This window comes from Girardinichthys multiradiatus, chromosome 9, assembly GCF_021462225.1.
Source record: "Girardinichthys multiradiatus isolate DD_20200921_A chromosome 9, DD_fGirMul_XY1, whole genome shotgun sequence".
Classification (NCBI taxonomy): domain Eukaryota; kingdom Metazoa; phylum Chordata; class Actinopteri; order Cyprinodontiformes; family Goodeidae; genus Girardinichthys; species Girardinichthys multiradiatus.
Window position 1 is genome coordinate 2,929,814 of NC_061802.1, and position 19,440 is coordinate 2,949,253.

A 19,440-nucleotide genomic window follows, 5' to 3' on the forward strand; every position below is an offset into this window, starting at 1 on the left:
TTTTGGGTTATTTACAAGATTTATTGGTAGGATAATAATTATTAAAGCAGGACAAGCAGCAGGAAACAAAAATGGATCTTAGTTTATTGTTTGTCAAACTGGAGCAATAAACAGTACACTGCACCTTTCAAGTTGAGGACATTGAACTTGTTGATCTTTGGATGTTTGATTTGACAAAGGTTGGTTGATTGATATATTTGCAAATATTTAAGAATCCAAACCAACACAATACCTACAATTGGGAAAGCTGCTGATGTTCTTCCCTTACATAAAGGGTTGACCCTTCTGAGTTAAACAACTACCGCCATATTTCCCAACTTAACTTTCAGTATTGGCAAAGATCCTTGAAACCAAGGTTAATTCACAGCTGAAACACCTTATCTGACAATAATACTTCATGTGATTATCACTTTGGTTTTAGAAGTGATAATAGTACTGTCGCTGCTACCATTGCTGAAAACAGCAATGTGCTGCATTAGTTACAGATCTCTCAAAGGCATTTGATTTAGTGATCATCAACTACTGTTTAGCAAACTTCGGAACACTGGCTTCATATCAGAGGCTCTAAAAGTGTTGAAAAACTACTTAAAAAGGTAGGACCCAATGTGTCCAAAATAAACTATAAATCAGACTTCCTTGAGATAACCAGTGGTGTGCCTCAAGGCTACGATTTGGCTCCCATCCTTTTTTTTCTGTTTTTATAAATCATTTAGACCCCACCCCACATGCTAAGGCATCCAGCCAAGACAATCCAACAATGTGAATATCCCCGATTTGAGGTCAGAAAGGTCCCGACGTTCTTCCTAGCAGACTAGATCACTCCTAAAAAACCACACACAGCAAGAATATCCCATGAAATAATCTTTAGAGCCATATCGAGAATCTGGGTGTCCTTAAAGGTGTCAGAAGGGGAAGATTGGGTAAACAAACCGGCATAATTATCTAGCCGTGTAAACCAGGCATTATTCTGGTCCTGTCCTTTCTCGTGTGTTTTCTGGCAAGATGTTTGTACATTAATCTCCCAAAGAATTCTCAACAAGTTTCCCTCATTTAGGTAAATATGTTGTTTGGATTCTCTAATGCCTGGTTCACTCAGCAAGATTTTAAAATTGATCTAAGACCTGAGAGACCCCTCACATGATGATAAAAAAAAACTAGATAGAACAGGCTTGGTCCTACAGTGTGTGGTGTCCAGCTATCCGAGCGCAACAATTTAATTCAGCTTTATTTATATAACGGCAACTCACAACACATGTTGTCTCAAGGTCCTTTACAAAGTCAGTTCAATCAAATCATACAGATTTCAAGTCAGGTTCATACATTCAAATTAACCCGAACTATCAAACTGCAGTCGGGTTCGGTTTAGTTTTTCTACGTAAGGAAACCCAGTCAGTGACTTGCAGCATTCGCTCCTCCTGGATGAGCATGTAGCAACAGTGAAGAGGAAAACTTCCTTTTAACAGTGTTAGTGTGAGCGGCCATCTGCCACGACCGACTGGGCGTTTGAACAACACACTAACATTCAGATTTCAGACGGCAAATCTCGCAAACCCTCTCAAGGTCAAAGTTGAGTTCAGAGTAATTCTCCTCCATGTTTCTATCACCTTGCTTTCTGATCACCTACACGTCACATTCAACAGGCTGTGTTCATGTTTGTCCCCTGGGAACATCCCGCACGGAAACAATCTTTTTTAATATTTGAAGAGTTCAAACCATACAGTCAAACATTATTCAAAAAAACTCTAAAGTTGTTAAGATTATTGACCCATGAATTCTACGTGACATTTGTCAATTAACAAGTTAACTTAATAACTTGTATCTACTATATAAGCCCATTGGCCTATTTGTGGTTCTCATGTTCTTTCTCTGTTTTTGTGACATTAAGTTGTTTTGCCACAATTCATGAAAAATAAACCTGAGATCTTCCTGCTCCTCTACTGTCCTGATACCGCAACACACCTTATAGAGGCGCAGCTAAATTCTAGCAGCCAGTGAAGGATGGAGGTCATCTCCCTCCACCTCCATTTCATGCTTTTCCAGTTCTGACCGGTTCCTTCCCGCCTTTTGTGCCCTAGGACGCTTCGTACAGCGCATGCGCCATGTTCCTCCGCTTTTCTAATAGTCTGCTGCAGGGAAATGTGGTTCTGTGGCTCCAATAAATAACATCTAGCAGCAGGAGGTCCCTGATAGTGATTTGGGTTTGATCAGGGCTCAGAATCCACCACATAAGAGTCAGCTGGTTCCATTCATCAACATAAAGTTCTAAGGTTCGGTTCAACTGAGCTCAGTTAGCGGACATGATGCCGCTGAGTGACCGTGTGAGCAGCAGAGTTACTCACCGAGCGGGATCCCTGTCTGTCCCTCTGTCTCTGTGTCCTCAGCGGCTCCTGGACGCTGCTGGTTCCGTCTCTGGGAGGAACAAGGAGCCTCTTTATGCGAAGGAAGCAGCCGAGCTCAGCTGCAGCGGTTCGGATTCATAAATCACCTTTTAAGGTCCAAGGTCCAGTTCCACCTCGGTGTTCTTCTTCTTCTTTTGTTTTTATTGGCGGATGACAAACCAACTTAATGTGCATTACCGCCACCTACCGGACTGGAGTGCGGATGTCACTGATAGAGGGAACTTAATTCACTTACATTAATGTGTGAGTGTGCATACCCATACACACACACATACATTTGTATGCGTATGAATATGTAAGTATTTATACATATATATTTATACTTTAAATACGACTAAACAACCTAATATATATATTTTTAATTATTAATTGATTTCTAACAGATTTTAATTCCTCTCCTAAAATAATAGTAAAGAAAGTGCATTTCCCTCTCTGTTTAAAACCGACTTTAAATGCTGATATTCTTCTGAATATTTACTACATTCTAATAAAACATGCTCCACTGTTTCCATCTGATTACAATAAATAAAAGTCCCTGTTTCATGTTTCTCTATTAGAAAAAAAGAACTATTAAGACCTGTATGACCAATTCTAAGATGTGATATAATCACTTCTTCTTTTCGACTTCCATCCCTACTTCTATTACCCCCCACTTTCTTTTGAATATTATATAAATGCCTGCCATTATCATGATTACTCCATTGGTCCTGCCACACCTTAATGATTTTACTTTGAATAATAGATTTTCCCTCTCCTTTGCTCAGAGGAATATTTAAATTAATACCATCTAATTTTAAAGCCTGCTTAGCTAACAAATCTACTTCTTCATTTTCTTTGATTCCTACACGAGCAGGAATCCAGACAAATCTAACAGAACAGCTTCTATTATGTAGCTGGACCAATAAGTGATATATATCAACAATAAATCTAATCTACAAGATTTACCAGACTCTATACTTAAAATTGTAGCTTGACTATCTGATACAACTATGGATCTATTTACCTCCTTAACATTATCAGAAAGCAACCATTTCAAAGCTAATATGATAGCAATTAATTCAACTGAATAAACTGCTAGATGGTCTGTTGTTCTTCTTTTAATCATGACTTTATAATGCAGGATATACACAGCTGCCCCTGTTTTACCACTATTTGGATCTTTCGACCCATCTGTATATATCACAAGGTCTTCTTTAAACTTTTCAAAATATTCTTTAACTTTTACCCATTCTGGGGTCTTTTCCTTTTTAAGTATTTTTCTTATTTGCAGGTCAACTACTGGTGTGATAAATAACCATGATAGAATCAGTGATTGTGGAACAGTAAAACTATACTGAAACTGTGTCAGACCTAAATTTTGAACTTTTATATTCCCAATCCATCCAAAGCTATTGTAGTTAGATTTATGATGCTCCCAACAGTCCTGCAGCACAGCCTTTGTTGGATGACCATATTTATGTCCCTGAAGGTTTAACCAGTATATATACATTTGCTGCATTCTTCTTAACCTTAAAGGAAGTTCACCAGTCTCAACTTGTAAAGCAGCTAAAGGAGATTATCTAAAAGCTCCACAACATATTCTCAACCCTTGAGTTTGTTCTCTATCAAGCTTCCTCAAATGACTATTAGGTGCTGCCATATATGCTACGCAACCATAATCCAAGGAAGATCTCATGACAGCCTGATAAACTCCCAACAGTGCACTTTTCGAAGCCTGATCCGAAAGACATCTTAGCAAATTATAAACCTTTTTACATTTATTTTGAACAAATTCTTTTTGCTGTTTCCAAGTAAGTTTTTCATCAAAGATGAAACCTAAAAATCGAACTAAATTCACTTGTTCAAGCTTTTGATTGTAACGATTCAAAGTAATTTCCTTATGTCTTCGATAAAAACAGATAACTTGGGTCTTAGCAACAGACATTTTAAAACCCCACTTATTTGCCCTATCTTCCACTTTCATAATTGCATTCTGCATCTTTTTCTGTAGATAAATAATATTATGGCGCCACACCCAAAGAGCCCCATCATCTGCATATAAAGATTTCCATAGACTATTATCTATTTGATCAAATATGTCATTTATCATCATATTAAAAAGAATTGGGCTACAAACACTGCCTTGTAGGGTATCATTCTCTACCATATATCTACTAGAGTAGGCAGTCCCTACTCTTACTTCTATTTTTCTCCCAAATAAAAAGTATAAAACCCAGTTATAAATCTGACCTTCAATACTAAGTTTTCCTAGTTTAATTAATAATCCCTCTTTCCATCACATATCATAAACCTTTTCTATATCAAAAAACACAGCTAACACCATTTCTTTGTTTGTTTGAGCTTACCTTACCTCTGATTCCAAGCACAATATTGCATCCATCGTATTTCTCCCTTTTCAAAAACCACTTTGAAAAGAACAGAATAAGTTTTTACTTTACAGGAAATATGATGGTCTATTTATTACAATTCTCTCCATTGTTTTCCCTAATTGAGACGTAAGACCTATAGGTCTACAATTTGAAGGGTCTGTTGCATTTTTACCAGGCTTCAACACGGGAATTATAATTGACTGTTTCCATGCTGCAGGAATAATCCCACTCTCCAAAACCAGATTAAAAAGTTTTAAAATAGCATTAAGAGATTTATCACTTAAATGTTTTAACATTGTATAACAGATCCCATCTTTGCCTGGTGTTGACTGTTTAGCATCAGATGTAGCTTTTTTCAGCTCATAATGAGTAAAGGGCAAATCTAGATCTTGGTGTGAAATCTTTTTCTTAACCGTAACTCCTGGATTCTCAGCCAAAGTTTTCTCTTTATAATTTCAGATAAATTCTCTGAACTATGTACTTTTTTTTTTTTTTTTAGATATTTTTTTCGGCACTGGAGGCCTTTATTTTTGATAGTAGGTAGACAGGAAAGAAGGGCAAAGAGAGAGGGAGACATTTAGCAAAGGTCGCCAAGTCCAGGACTCGAACCCGGGTCATGCGCTTAACCCCTACACCAGCATCGCTCCATGAACTATGTAATTTAACTAAAGTTTCTACTAATCACTCTGCTTTTTCATTATTATTAAGAGCTATTTTTCCATTATTTTCTAAAATAGGTAAAGAAAAACTCTTTTTAACACCATTCATTTTCTTGATAACTCTCTACACATCAGATAACTTGGTTTCTCTTCCAATAGAATTACAATACTGTCTCCAACATGTCTTCTTCGCAGTTCTAATAGTCTTCCTAACTTCAGCTTGTGTTTTTTTACACTGGATTAATACCTCAAAAGTATGATGTCTTCTTATCAGCTTAAAAGCTTTATTTATTTTCTTATATAGCATTACTACATTCCTCATTCCACCAAGGATTAGATTTCTTATTTCCTCTTCCTCTTGACTTAGGAATTGAAGCTTCAGCTGCATTAATAATAATAATGGATACCATCTCTGAGTTACATACCTCCACATCAACAAAATATCTTTCATTCAGTTTATCATACTCTCTATAAACTAAATACTTAAATAACTCCCAATTAGCTCTATTTAGTCTCCATCTTGGTATCTATATTTTCTCTTCTTTAACTACCTCAGTACCAACTGATGTAATAATAGGAAAGTTATCACTGCCCATTGGAGAATCATTTAACAGCTCCCAGGATGTAATTCCAGCTGTTCCATTTGACACCAATGTTGAATCTAAAGCACTCTCCAAATTTCTATTACAATCATATCTAGTGCCTCTACCATCATTAATACAAACCAGTGAATTTAAATCAAGAAACTCTTCAATGATCAATCCATTTGCATCTGTATTTAGACTAACCCATAATAAACTATGTGAACTGAAATCACCAAACAGGTTTTCCCTGATTCTGTGTATTTACTTCATTAAGATCCTGAATGGTCAACTTCTTACTATAATTATAAAAGTTACTTATTGAAACTTGATCATTTCCTATCCAGATTTTAGTAACTATTGATTCATGATTCAGTCCTATTTTTTCCACTTTATATCTTAGACCTTTTTGTACAAAGGGTGCCACTCCCCCACCTAGTCTTTCCTTTCTATCATTCCTTATTGTTGTATATCCTTGAATTATAAAATCCAATTGGGGCTTAAGCCAAGTTTCTAGAATACAAATAAGATGAGGCTTGACTATCAAATCTGAAATATATTTCTTAAATTCTTCACCATTACTAATGAGACTTCTTGCATTCCACTGGAATATAACTAACATGAGGAAGAAGGAAGTCCACCACATGTTTGAGGTTGAGAAGATTGAGTCTCATTAAGTTTCTCCTTAATTGATTCCCAACTAGCGTTCTTAATATCAAGATATTTTTGAGCTGCTTTTACAATTATTTGGATCTTTTCCGTTTTCCTTTCTTTTTGAGCAGTGTCCTTTATAACCTCAACCATAAATAAAGTAAAGTCCTGTTTTCTCATGAGTAGAGTGTCATCTTTGACCTTATTACATCCCTGACAAACAGAACTTCCTGTTTCTACAACTGTCACTTTCTTTTGTTGCATCGTTGGTTGAACTGGTACTTCTTTAGCTGCTTCTGCATAAGTGATCCCATTAGTAATTTAATTTTCTGCTCTTCCACGGCTCTTTTACTAGCTACACAGCCCCTGAAACCTGAACTATGTTCACCTCCACAATTACAGCATTTCAAGGGAGCTCCCTGTTCACATTTACCATATTCATGATCCCCAGCACGTCTCCCACACTTCTGCTTCCCCTTACGAACTGCAAATGGCGGAGGAATAAATGGTCCAACATCATCACTCATATAACCCACAAACACTTTGTCAGGGAGGATTCTCTCTTCAAACTTCAGCATGATAGAAAAACTATCAATCTTTTCTCCATTTCAGTTTCTTTTTAAACGCCTGATTTCAACTACTTTCCCTTGTGATACGTTCGATTTAATATCAATGGGCTCATCGGGTGAAATACCTGAAATAACATCACTCAAATACTTTCTGTCTCACCCAGAACTTTGTTCAGATTCAGTGCCTTATCTTTTTTTTAACATCATTATAAATGATCAATAAAGATCCATCTCTTATCACTTTAACACATTTCACTTTTCCAACAAGTGAGTTGAATTCTTTAGTAACTTTAATCGGGTTCCACTTACTGAACGACAAACTCTCTTTGACCAATTTAAAACTACTTTAAACTCTGTCATCACATCTGCCTCTCCTTCAACTTCCGAGATAGAATATGCTGTTTCCTGTCTTGACATTTTACGTTTACGCCTAATTTTTTGAACTTCCCAAACTAATTCATTATTCCCGCCATCACAACCCACATCCATTTCTCCAAGTTCATTTCCTGACACATCATTTCCGTCTGACATCTCACGACACCGTAAACCTCCACCGGTTCGCCTGGCGGCAGCAGCCTCTATCATGGCCTCTCCACCTCCACCTCCTTCTACCATCGTTCCACCAACTCGAACGTTACGCTCGGTCTACCACTAGCTCGGTGTTCTTCCTTTTTCTTCTTCTTTCTTCTTCTGGTGTTTAATGGATGTTGGCAAGAATCTGTAGGTGTGCAATACCGCCACCACTGGTATGGAGTGTGGTTCATCATGTACTAATATCTTTCTTCTATAATCAAATTCTAATAAATAATTTTGTTCTTTTTAGGAATCTTGAAATAATTTGTATATGTTTTCTCCCTATGTTCTTTTTTAATGGATCTTTTATGCTAAACTTTTCTTGTGTCTGTTCTGGTTCTGTTAGATCTCAGTGCTGCATTTGATCCAGTCGATCATAATATTCTCTTAGAAAGGCTGGAATATGCTGCAGGGATCAGGGGAACAGCTCTAGGCTGGTTTAAATCTTATCTGTCTGACAGATTCCAGTTTGTTCATGTAAATGATACATCATCTTTAAACTCCAGGGTTAATTGTGGAGTACCACAGGGTTCAGTACTTGGGCCAATTCTCTTTACTATATATATGCTTCCAATAGGTCAAATGATCAGGCAGCATAGGATAAATTTTCACTGTTACGCTGATGATACTCAGCTTTACTTATCCATAAATCCTGATGAACCCAACCAGTTAGATAGACTACAAGCATGTCTTGAAGATATAAAAACTTGGATGACGTTAAATTTTTTGCTTCTAAATTCAGACAAGACAGAAGTTGTCGTCTTTGGACCGGAGTCTTTAAAAAAGAAACTGCTTAGTCAATCACTTAACCTGGATGGCAATAAATTGACCTCTGATAATAAAGTAAAAAATCTTGGTGTTATTTTTGACCAGGACATGTCATTTAAATCCCATATTAAACAGGTTTCTAGGATTTCCTTCTTTCATCTCCGGAACATTGCCAAAATTAGAAATATCCTGTCCAGGAGTGATGCTGAAAAACTAGTCCATGCATTTGTTACTTCAAGGCTGGACTATTGTAATTCTTTACTATCAGGATGTCCACAAAATGCAATTAAAAGCCTTCAGCTGATTCAAAATGCTGCAGCAAGAGTTCTGATGAAAATTAAAAAGATAGATCATATTTCTCCTATTTTAGCTTCCCTTCATTGGCTCCCTGTTAAATCCAGAATAGAATTTAAAATTCTCCTCCTCACATATAAAGCCCTTAATGATCTAGCTCCATCATACATCAGAGATCTGATTGGTCCATATGTTCCTAACAGAGCACTTTGTTCTCAGACTGCAGGTTTACTGGTGGTTCCTAGAGTCTCTAGAAGTAGAATGGGAGGCAGATCCTTTAGTTATCAGGCTCCTCTCCTGTGGAACCAGCTCCCAGTTTTAGTCCGTGAGGCAGACACCCTGTCTACTTTTAAGGCTAGGCTTAAAACTTTCCTTTTTGATAAAGCTTATAGTTAGAGTGGCTTAGATTATCAAGGAGGGAGCCTTCCTCCCTCCCTGTTGGTTGGAGTAAGGGGGAGTCAGGTTAAGCCTAAAACGGCTCAGTTATGGTTGAGGTGCAAACACACCCTCCATTTCTGCTACCTGTATGACCCCTTCTCTTTTCCAATGGTTATAATCAGTCTGACAGAGGGAGGTATCCCAATCCTTGTGGTTTTTAGTAGAACAATGACCATCAGTGGGACCCTTTGTGGGGTTCCTTGAGACGACATTGTTGTAAATAAGCGCCGTTTAACTAAATAATCTGAACTGAAACTATCTGTGTAGTTATGCTGCTATAGGCTTAGGCTGCTGGAGGACATAACGACCACTTTCACCCTCTTCACTACATTCTCACACTACTCTCCAATTTTGCATTATTTGCTGTTATTTCAGCTTTTAACTTTGTTCTCTCTTTTCTCTTCCTAGAAGCTACACCTGGCCTGACTCTGTGTCTACCTGTGACACCTTTCTGGAGAGGGGCATCGTCCAAGCTTCTGGTGGCAACAACTTAATGCTCATCCTCTACAGATGATCCACACGGCCCTGTCTTTCAGTGTTTAACCCTTTCTCTCTCCTAGACATGGCTACTGACTGAGCTTCTACTGTGACTAACTCTATGTTCTCTCTTTCAGACTCTAACCTTGAAAACTGGATTAGAGTTTATCTGTTCTTTCTTTCTAGATGAAACGACTAAAGGAGCTACATCCATTAACATTTACTTTTCCTTCCCATAGAAAGTACTCCTGGATCAGTGCTTCTTTGTTCTCTTTGTGTCTCTGCTCTGTTCTCTCAAACCTCCAGTCGGTCGTGGCAGATGGCCGCTCACACTGAGCCTGGTTCTGGTTCTGCTGGAGGTTTCTTCCTGTTAAAAGGGAGTTTTTCCTCTCCACTGTCGCTACATGCATGCTCAGTATGAGGGATTGCTGCAAAGTCAACGCCAGTGACTGTCCACTGTCTCTACATGCTCATCCAGGAGGAGTGAATGCTGCAAGTCACTGACTGGATGCAGTCTGCTGGGTTTCCTTAGATAGAAAAACTTTTTATCCAGTTTGAATAAATAACTGAATCTGACTGAACTGTTCAATGGTTAGTATTAATTGGAATGTATGAACCTGACTTTTGTGAAGAGCCTTGAGACGACATGTGTTGTGAATTGGTGCTATATAAATAAACTGAATTTAATTGAATGTAATCCTTTCAAATTCTCTCTTCATAACTCTTCTTTGCAGCTCATATTTCTGACACTATAAAAACATGTTCAATTGTTTCATCCTTACCACAGTGGTCACATTGTCCTTTATTATGTTTATGTATTTTACAAAGTGTATAATTAAGTCCTGTATATCCTAATCTTATTCTTGTTATTACCCTTTCCTCCTTTCTATTCCTTCTTCCAGTTCTTTTTTCACCAACTGCCTTTTTGATCCTATAAAACCATCTTCCTTTTCTTTCTCCATCCCACCTTTTCTGCCATTCTTCCTTCAATTTCTGTTTGATGATGCTCTTTGCTTCTGATTTACTTAAATATAATGTAAAATTGATATGATTTTGTGTTGCCTTCTTAGCCATCTTATCTGCCATCTCATTTCCTTTAACCCCAATATGTGCTGGAACCCATAAAAATACTATTGATAAACCCATCATTTGTAGTCTGAATAAAGTTTGCTGTATTTCTAGTAGACTGTCTGGCCTGCTGTCTGAATGGTTATATTTTAAACTCAATAATACCAAGCTTAAATCTGAACAAATTATTGTTTTTAAAGGTTTTATGTCTTCCACCCACTGTACTGCTAAAAGTATTGTTAATATTTCTCCTGTGTATACTGATAAACCATTTGTGATTCGTTTTAGCTCAGTGCTCCTCCTCTTTCTTCTTCTTTTATTTCTTCTTTTTGTGGTTTTTAGTGGGTGACATCAAATGTTAAGATGCATTATCGCCATCTACTGTGCTGGAGTGTGAGCCAGAGTATCTAACTGGTCTAATTTATATTCTTGCAAATAATCCCGTTTCTCTTAAAAATCCTATAAATACTCTATTTATCATTTCATGTTTAACCAATACTATGTTCACCCTTAAAACTTCCGCAGCATTCTTCCTTAATTCTTGCTTTAATTTTCTGTACTCATCCTACACTTTTCACACTGAATTATAATATGCTCTACTGCTTTTAAATCCCTTCCACTATCACATCTGCCTGTTGGATGTTTACCCAAGAAATGTAAAGTTTTATTTAGTCGTGTATGTCATAATCTTATTATGACAAATTGTTCTTTTCAATTTTCTCCAATTACTTCCATTTTCCCTACCGTCTTTTGTATTTGAAATAAATGACAACTTTTTGTTCCCTCTTCCCAAAGCTGCTGCCTTTCAGATTTTACTTAATAACAGATTTTATTTCAAATTTACTAAATGTAGTTTCCATAATTCTATCTTGATTCAAAGACTGTTTGGCTAGATGATCTGCAACTTCATTACCTTCAATCTCTTTAAGAGCAGGAACCCACAGGAGCTGAACTTAAATGAAATAGTGTAAGTCTAAATAAAGTTCCATAAATTTCATAGACCAAATCTATACGGCTTTTTGATGAGAAACCCACAATCAACATCAAGGAAGACAATCTGAGCAGATAAGAACTCTTTTTATTCTGTTTTGTTCTACCTACTTTTACGCCATCAGAATTGCAAGCATTTCAACTGTAGAGAAAGCTAAATGATCTGATGTTCTTTGTTTTAACAATACGTTTAGTTCAGAAATAAAATATGCAAATCCTGTTTTACCTGACTCTGAATCATGAGAACCATCTGTATATATTAAAAGAAATCATCTGAATATGTCCTCAATTCTGTAGTTCACTACATCTATCCAATTCACATAACCTTTATAAATCTGCATTTCTTTATGGATATCTAGATCAACATTAATGTTAGGAAACAGCCAATAAGGCGTAACTGAATAGGACACAGCACTGCTATATCTCTTCTCGTGTATTTCCCTGCCACATTTATTTGCTGCCCAAGCAACACAGTCTACTTTTGCCTTTCCACTTTCCCAGCACCGCTGTAAAGTTTTAACTACTGAGTCTTTTTTTTTTTTGCCTTATGTCCTTGCAAACTTACCCAATAATTCATCATAACTTGTTTATATCTGAAGTGCAAAGAGAGCTTTCCCATTTCCACCTGTACAGCCAAATTTGGAGAAGGTTTCATAGCCCCACAGCATAATCTCAGCGCTTGATTTTGAGTTACCTCTCATTTATGAATTATTGATTTTGCAGCTTGTTTATACACTACAGACCCATAATCCAATATTTATCTTATCAGAGCAATATATACCTTTTTAAAATAGTTTTATACCCCTCAATTTGATCCCATTAATCACCTCATTATATTTACAATTTTCTTACATTTTCCCTCGATAAATCTTATATGGTCACTTCATAGATGTTTTGAGTCAAATAAAATTCCAAGAAATCTAAAGGAACTTAGTTTTTCTATTTTTTCTCCATATATTTTTAAATCAATTTGTTCAACCTTCTTTCTGCTAAACACAACTGTTTTTGTTTTATCTATCATCAAACATGCTGCATATTAGCCTATTCCTATGTTAAGACAAACCATGTTTAGTCAAAGGATAGTTTAAAGTGCTCCACATAAAAAGAAGGAGTCAGAGATAAGACTTAAAACGAACAGTAAAAACATGTGATAACAGCAGGAATTTAAAGAAGTCATAAAATGAATTGTAAAATGGAATGTTAAGCAAATTAAAAGCTAAGACATGACAGATGTGATAAGGTAACCTTTGGCCTTTATGGACAAGCTTTCATGATCTGTGTGTGCTGGTGTTTTTTACGTCTCACCTGTGTTTGTATTTGGTTCCTTTGGCGGATTTGATTTGAACAGACTAGTAACACAGTTAGCAAAACTGTCATCAGTGAAATGTGGAACATACTGAAAAATAAAAATTTACACATGGAAATATCAGTCTTAGTTATTTATGATTAGTTCTACATCTGCTGAGATCTTGTGCAGAGTGCTGTATAGAAAACAGGCTTAGAACATGCTCATCCAGGAGGAGTGAATGCTGCAAGTCACTGACTGGATGCAATCTGCTGGGTTTCCTTAAATAGAAAACCTTTTTAACCAATTTGAATAAATAACTGAATCTGACTAAACTGTTTAATGGTTAGGATTAATTGGAATGTATGAACCTGATTCGATTGAAATGACTTTGCAAAGTGCCTTGAGATGACATATGTTGTGAACTGGTACTAAATAAATAAACTGAATTGAATTGAATAGAAGTCTATTTTTCACATGGTAAAAATGTACAGAACAGATATTTACTTCCTTTAAACAGACTCTCTGCTTCCAGGTTTCAGACATTTGTGCATTTTTTCCCCTGACATTTTTTTTTACTACAAATCATTTCATAGCATGGAAATTCCAATCAGTTTGTCATTTAAAGTAGGGGATTTGCAGGATCAAAATGCAACCAGGAACGTCAGAGCCGCATGGTGAGTAGAAGTTGTTAATAACGGAACTGGGAAACTTACAGGACATGGGGTGTAGGACATAAAACATGGGACGAGTTACAGGCATAGAGCAGGAAGGCACACAGAGATAGGGAGCAGGTAGTCAACAGTAGGATCCCATGACGCACAATGAAAACCAGACAGCACACTGTAAAAACAACAACTCCCTTTTTTTGAGGTGAAAATCTATTTTCTATATGTGAAACATTAGGGACAATATCTCAAGTCATCCCAGTAAACCAAGGTAGCAGGCTTACTCTGCTCATTAGTAGGGCAGAGTCCAGATCAGCCCCATCCTCTTTACTCAGACAGCTTAATCCTCCTCCCAACTGAAGAAGAAGTTGTATCATCATTCTCTGAAAAAGGATGGAGCTACCAGACTAAAGGCTATCAGAACAATTGGGAAAAACAATCAAACTGTATTCTAAAGGAGAATAAAATCCAAGATACTTTGCGGTTACCAACAAGGCATTCTCAGATTAATTCAATTAGAGTTGCAGCAGAGTCAGATGACATTGGGGACAGCATCAACATTCAATTCAGTTCAAACATACCTTATTAAGCCCAAAGTGAAATTAAATGTTGTTGCAACTCATTTTAAACAGGTTTCTTCAAATAGCTGTTGTGGATGCTGAAGGTAGGAAGGATCTCCAGTAGCAATAACACAGCCAAGCCAACCTGCTGCCACCTTGAGCAGCGAAATTCTACAAATATAAAAAGTGTGCAACATAATATAAAGCCTAAAAAAATAAAACATAATCTCCTTTATTTAGTAAAGGAACAGTGAATGTAACTGTCATTGTCAACAGGCCAATTAAGCCTGGAAACAGAAAAATGGATTTTAAAGTTTATTGTAAATCTGGTTTCTTAGTAACACTCCAGAACAGCAGGTGGCGGTAATGCGCCATCAGGGTGGGAGCTAATCATGTTACACAACAGGAAGAGAAGGAGCAGGAAGCAGAAGAGTTCTGTGAAAGACGGTTGGACCCGTTCAGAACCTTTAACAAAAAGCAGAAGTGGGCGGAACTCCGAGGTGGAACTGGACCTTAAAAGGTGATTTATGAATCCGAACCGCTGCAGCTGAGCTCGGCTGCTTCCTTCGCATAAAGAGGCTCCTTGTTCCTCCCAGAGACGGAACCAGCAGCGTCCAGGAGCCGCTGAGGACACAGAGACAGAGGGACAGACAGGGATCCCGCTCGGTGAGTAACTCTGCTGCTCACACGGTCACTCAGCGGCATCATGTCCGCTAACTGAGCTCAGTTGAACCGAACCTTAGAACTTTATGTTGATGAATGGAACCAGCTGACTCTTATGTGGTGGATTCTGAGCCCTGATCAAACCCAAATCACTATCAGGGACCTCCTGCTGCTAGATGTTATTTATTGGAGCCACAGAACCACATTTCCCTGCAGCAGACTATTAGAAAAGCGGAGGGACATGGCGCATGCGCTGTACGAAGCGTTCTAGGGCACAAAAGGCGGGAAGGAACCGGTCAGAACTGGAAAAGCATGAAATGGAGGTGGAGGGAGATGACCTCCATCCTTCACTGGCTGCTAGAATTTAGCTGCGCCTCTATAAGGTGTGCTGCGGTATCAGGACAGTAGAAGAGCAGGAAGATCTCAGCCTTGCTGATGGTCCATGGGTTGGAGATGTTCTGCTCCAGCCTCAAATGCTGCTTCCAGAGCGGAGCCCTGCTGCCCTGCAGAGGTTCTGTCTCTTTAAGGGTTTATTTCTATCTGGGTCTCCAATGGAGAATAGAGCTGCTAGTTTTGTTCCCTCAACATTTGGTTCCTCAGTAGTTCTGGTTGTTTCAAACCCAACTTTTCCAGGTATGAAATGGAGCCATCTGCTGTGGGACATTTCATAGCGACTTCGTCTCAGCTTGTGGCTTTATACCTCCAATCAGCGCCATAGACCTAGCTGTATGAAAATGACTGAAGACCTGGGATGACTTCTTAATTTTTGTAGAAGATAGTATGAAAATGACTGAAGACCTGGGATGACTTCTTAATTTTTGTAGAAGATATATCTATATATCTTCTACAAAAATTAAGAAGTCATCCCAGGTCTTCAGTCATTTTCATACAGCTACTTATTTTCCTAATTTGTTTAAATGTTATTTGACTTTTAAATTAAATAATTAAAAAATTTAATTCTCATTTTTTCCATCTGTAATATTTGGATGTTTTTGTGAAATACATATGCAATAGATCTTTCCACATAGTATAGGATGTAGATCTGAAGGTAAGTTTGATCAGAGCTCTTCACTGCTGGCAGAAAGAGCATTTATAATAGGTATTGTTGCTTCTGTTAGGATTTTCCAATTATGATTTAGTAACTAGTAATCTGGTCATTATTAATGAATTGCTGAAAGTCGCAGGAAAGAGTGAAAAAAGTCGATTTTTGCTTAATGTGGCGCCTGAAGCCGTTCAAAGTGACTGACGCCGCTGAGATGTTTGGAACTATTGAGAGCTACATGAACCAAGTGACCGCCTATCGGCAAGTTCGAAGAGTGTCGTAACTCTCTCTGGCTCCAATAAATATCTCCCAGCAGGAGGTCACTCAGTTACTTTAACCTGATTAGTTGTTCTAATCTGTCCACTTTCATAAATCATCTGGGCCAAACAGGATCAGAACCACAATAAGTGGAGATGACCTGTGATACAGAGTTTTTAGAAAATACAGAAAGAAGTAATAGTAGTACACATTCGACACTCGGTATTTGTCTTCATCGCCACATCAGTATTTTTTGCTAACAGAAGAACCACTTATGGGAGGAGTGTTAAGATGTACGTTGAGAAAAGCAGTTCTTATTTCGAGGAGTTCAAAGTGGATATTAGAAACAAATTAATAATTTTTTTGAACATGCTTTTCTAGGCCAGTGGAAACTTAAACCTTCTGTCTGATTGGAACAAATGGTGGTGGGGTGAAATGGATCCTCTGAGAACAGGGGGGCCTTCTGATCATTTAGCACTTGAGCAGTTTTAATAGAGGTGTTTGTGGTAATCCTTATTTTTCTGGCCTGATTGATGACGCATGACAGTTGGTTTCATGTTTGACCGTGAGAAAGTTGTACCAGGTTAAATGTTAAAAGAGAAGATTGAGTCTATTAATGATAGACATCTCCAAAGTTTTCATGTTTCTTAACAATTCATTTCCTGAATATTGGTACTTCAAATGTTTTTGTTTTTTAGAAGGTGGAGCTTAATTGTGGGGTGCTCTCCATCCTAGGGCATACTGGAATGGGCCATAACACTCACTAAAATCATCGACTTGATTTAGTCACTTGTGATTAAAGTTAGTTCTGGGGCACTAAAGCCTGCACTTCAAAATGTTGAAAAGTTTACTAGCAATATTATTATATGATTTTGCTAGATTAAAACGATCACAGTGATGCTGCATACAGACTCGTTGAATTTTGTTCATCACTATTTCACAGATGTCTTCATGGCTCTGGAAGTGAGCATCTCTATATCAGCTCAATTGCCTCTAGGGCCCAGGTGAGAACGTATAACTATTTGTCACATGTATGCTGGGTTTACACCAGTCTGGCCTATGTCTTGGTCAGAAAGACTGCAGCAGATCCAGAGATTTTAGAAAGGGTCTTTAATGAACTCCACAGTATTACCACAGTGCAGTTTGCGTGGACCAGGTATATCTAGATGATTTCGTATGAATATGTGGGTGTGGTTTGTAACAAGAGAACAAAATAAACAGAATTACGATGTATATCATCCATAATGCTGCAATAGAGCACTAAAACTGAACAATGACAATGCCAGCTTCATCGGCAGTCGAGTTCTGCTCTGGCAAGAAGCATTAAAACTTTGACTGAAATCTGATCTTCCAGAAGGAAGCTGCACTCACTTGTTTGTTAGTGGGTGGGGCTAAAGTGATGTCATCAGTTGACTGCATCAACATATTCAGCATTGATCCACAATGATGCATTCCAAATTTGAGGTGGATCCAAAGATATATGAGGGAAATGGAGCACTTAAAAATTTGCTATGGGGCGCTGTTGATCCAAATTCTAATAAAGCTGTGTGGGGGCTGACAAAGATCAACTATATTCAGTTTGGAGTAAATCAGACCATCCATGTGTAATTTTGAGCCAGATGTATGGCCGTGGCGTGTCATGACATGTCAGAGGGTCTTCGGTCATGCAGAGTTCTGGTCTGGCGAGAAGCATTCAAATTTTGGGGGAAATCGGACCTTCCAGATGGAAGCTGCATTTACTTGTTTATTAGTGGGCGGGGCTAAAATCATATCATCAATTGACTGTGTTAACATGTCCATCATTAACTCATGATCATGGATACTACATTTCAAGTGGATCTGATGATGTATGAGGGAGATATAGCGTTTGAAGTGTTCTAGGGGGCGCTGTTCCAAATTCCAATGTAATCCAATAGAGCTGTTTGGGGGCTGACAAAGATCAACCATATTCATTTTGGAGTGAATCAGACCATGCATGTGTAATTTAGAGCCAAACATATGGCCATGGTGTGTCATCAGAATTCGCCACGCCGCCATGGCCACACTCTCCAGCCAAACCAGACAGTACTGGATACTGTCATTTTATCTGTCACTTGGGACAGTTTCACAATTATTAGGTGAAGAACACCAAATATGGACCATCAAAAGCAAAACATGACACTTCCTGTTCTCAGAGGGCGGGGCTTCGATGAATGAATATTGTTCAGGGCCAGAGGCAGATCAATCTCAGTAGGTATTAGGTCTCTGTGACTTAATTTCGTCTTTTATGGCGAGGACACGCCCACGCGCTTTGATGTATCAAAAACCTTTTGATAACTTTTGATCCCCATTGCCTTGAGAGTATACTGAGTGATTTTCAAGTCTCGAGTTAAAACCTGTAGGAGGAGTTCGCTCTGGGGTCAAAATGTCAACTTCAATCCAAAATGGCTGACTTCCTGTGTGGTTATGACCAACGCTCCAAGAGACTTTTTTTGTAGGTCCTGAGAAGTTACATATGTGTACCAAATTTCAGATTCCTTGGTCAAAGGATGGCTTGGGTATGATTTTTTTAATTGTTTTTAAACATTTTCTAGGGGGTGTTGTGGAAGAATTAGGCCACGCCTACCAAATATCTCATCAGATCTGTTTTGGAGACTGGACTGGGATCAATCATATTGAATTTGGTGCAGATCAGAGGATCTATGTGGAAATTAAAGCCAAACGTATAGCCACGGCGTGACGTCAAACTTTGCTGCGCCACCACGCCCACGCCCTTTTACGAAAAGTCACTGTGCTTCAAACTATGTTAGACCCACTAGTTATCTGTCACCTGACACAGTTTGAAGTGGAGTGAGTGTAGACAGGCAGATAGCGACCCTTCCCAGTAAAAAAATGACGTCCTGTACTCGGGACGTGGCTATGATTATATCAGCATATGACCCCATAGGATTGTTGGGGACCCAAAGGTCCTCCTTCATGCCAACTTTGGTGTGATTTGGTGTTTCTTAGGGTAAAACCGTTATAACTTTCCCAATCAGCGCGAACGCCAAGTTCGTGCCCCGGCCACACCCCATAAACATGTTCAAAAACTCATGATTTTGACAACTTTTAATCCCCCATGCCATAACTGCATATTGACCAAATATGAA

General features: G+C 38.1%; 2 protein-coding genes across 12 annotated transcripts in view; one reads left to right on the forward strand and one right to left on the reverse strand.

Moving 5' to 3' along the window:
- Positions 1 to 19,440, reverse strand: part of LOC124873741 (oocyte zinc finger protein XlCOF22-like) — a 138,012-nt gene that overhangs the window by 52,671 nt on the left and 65,901 nt on the right. For 5 of the 8 annotated variants that reach the window (XR_007039611.1, XM_047374654.1, XM_047374651.1 and 2 more), the window contains exon 1: positions 2,340 to 2,537. The exons of 2 other annotated variants lie outside the window; for them this stretch is intronic. The gene's annotated coding sequence lies outside the window, so the exon portion shown is untranslated. Of the gene's footprint in view, positions 1 to 1,535; positions 1,543 to 2,339; positions 2,538 to 19,440 lie in introns of those variants that run through there. One more of the 8 variants, XR_007039612.1, reaches the window with a different exon arrangement.
- Positions 14,729 to 19,440, forward strand: part of LOC124873750 (gastrula zinc finger protein XlCGF26.1-like) — a 31,227-nt gene continuing 26,515 nt past the window's right edge. For 3 of the 4 annotated variants that reach the window (XR_007039615.1, XR_007039618.1, XM_047374680.1), the window contains exon 1: positions 14,729 to 15,015. The gene's annotated coding sequence lies outside the window, so the exon portion shown is untranslated. The remainder of the gene's footprint in view (positions 15,016 to 19,440) is intronic. The other variant, XR_007039617.1, reaches the window with a different exon arrangement.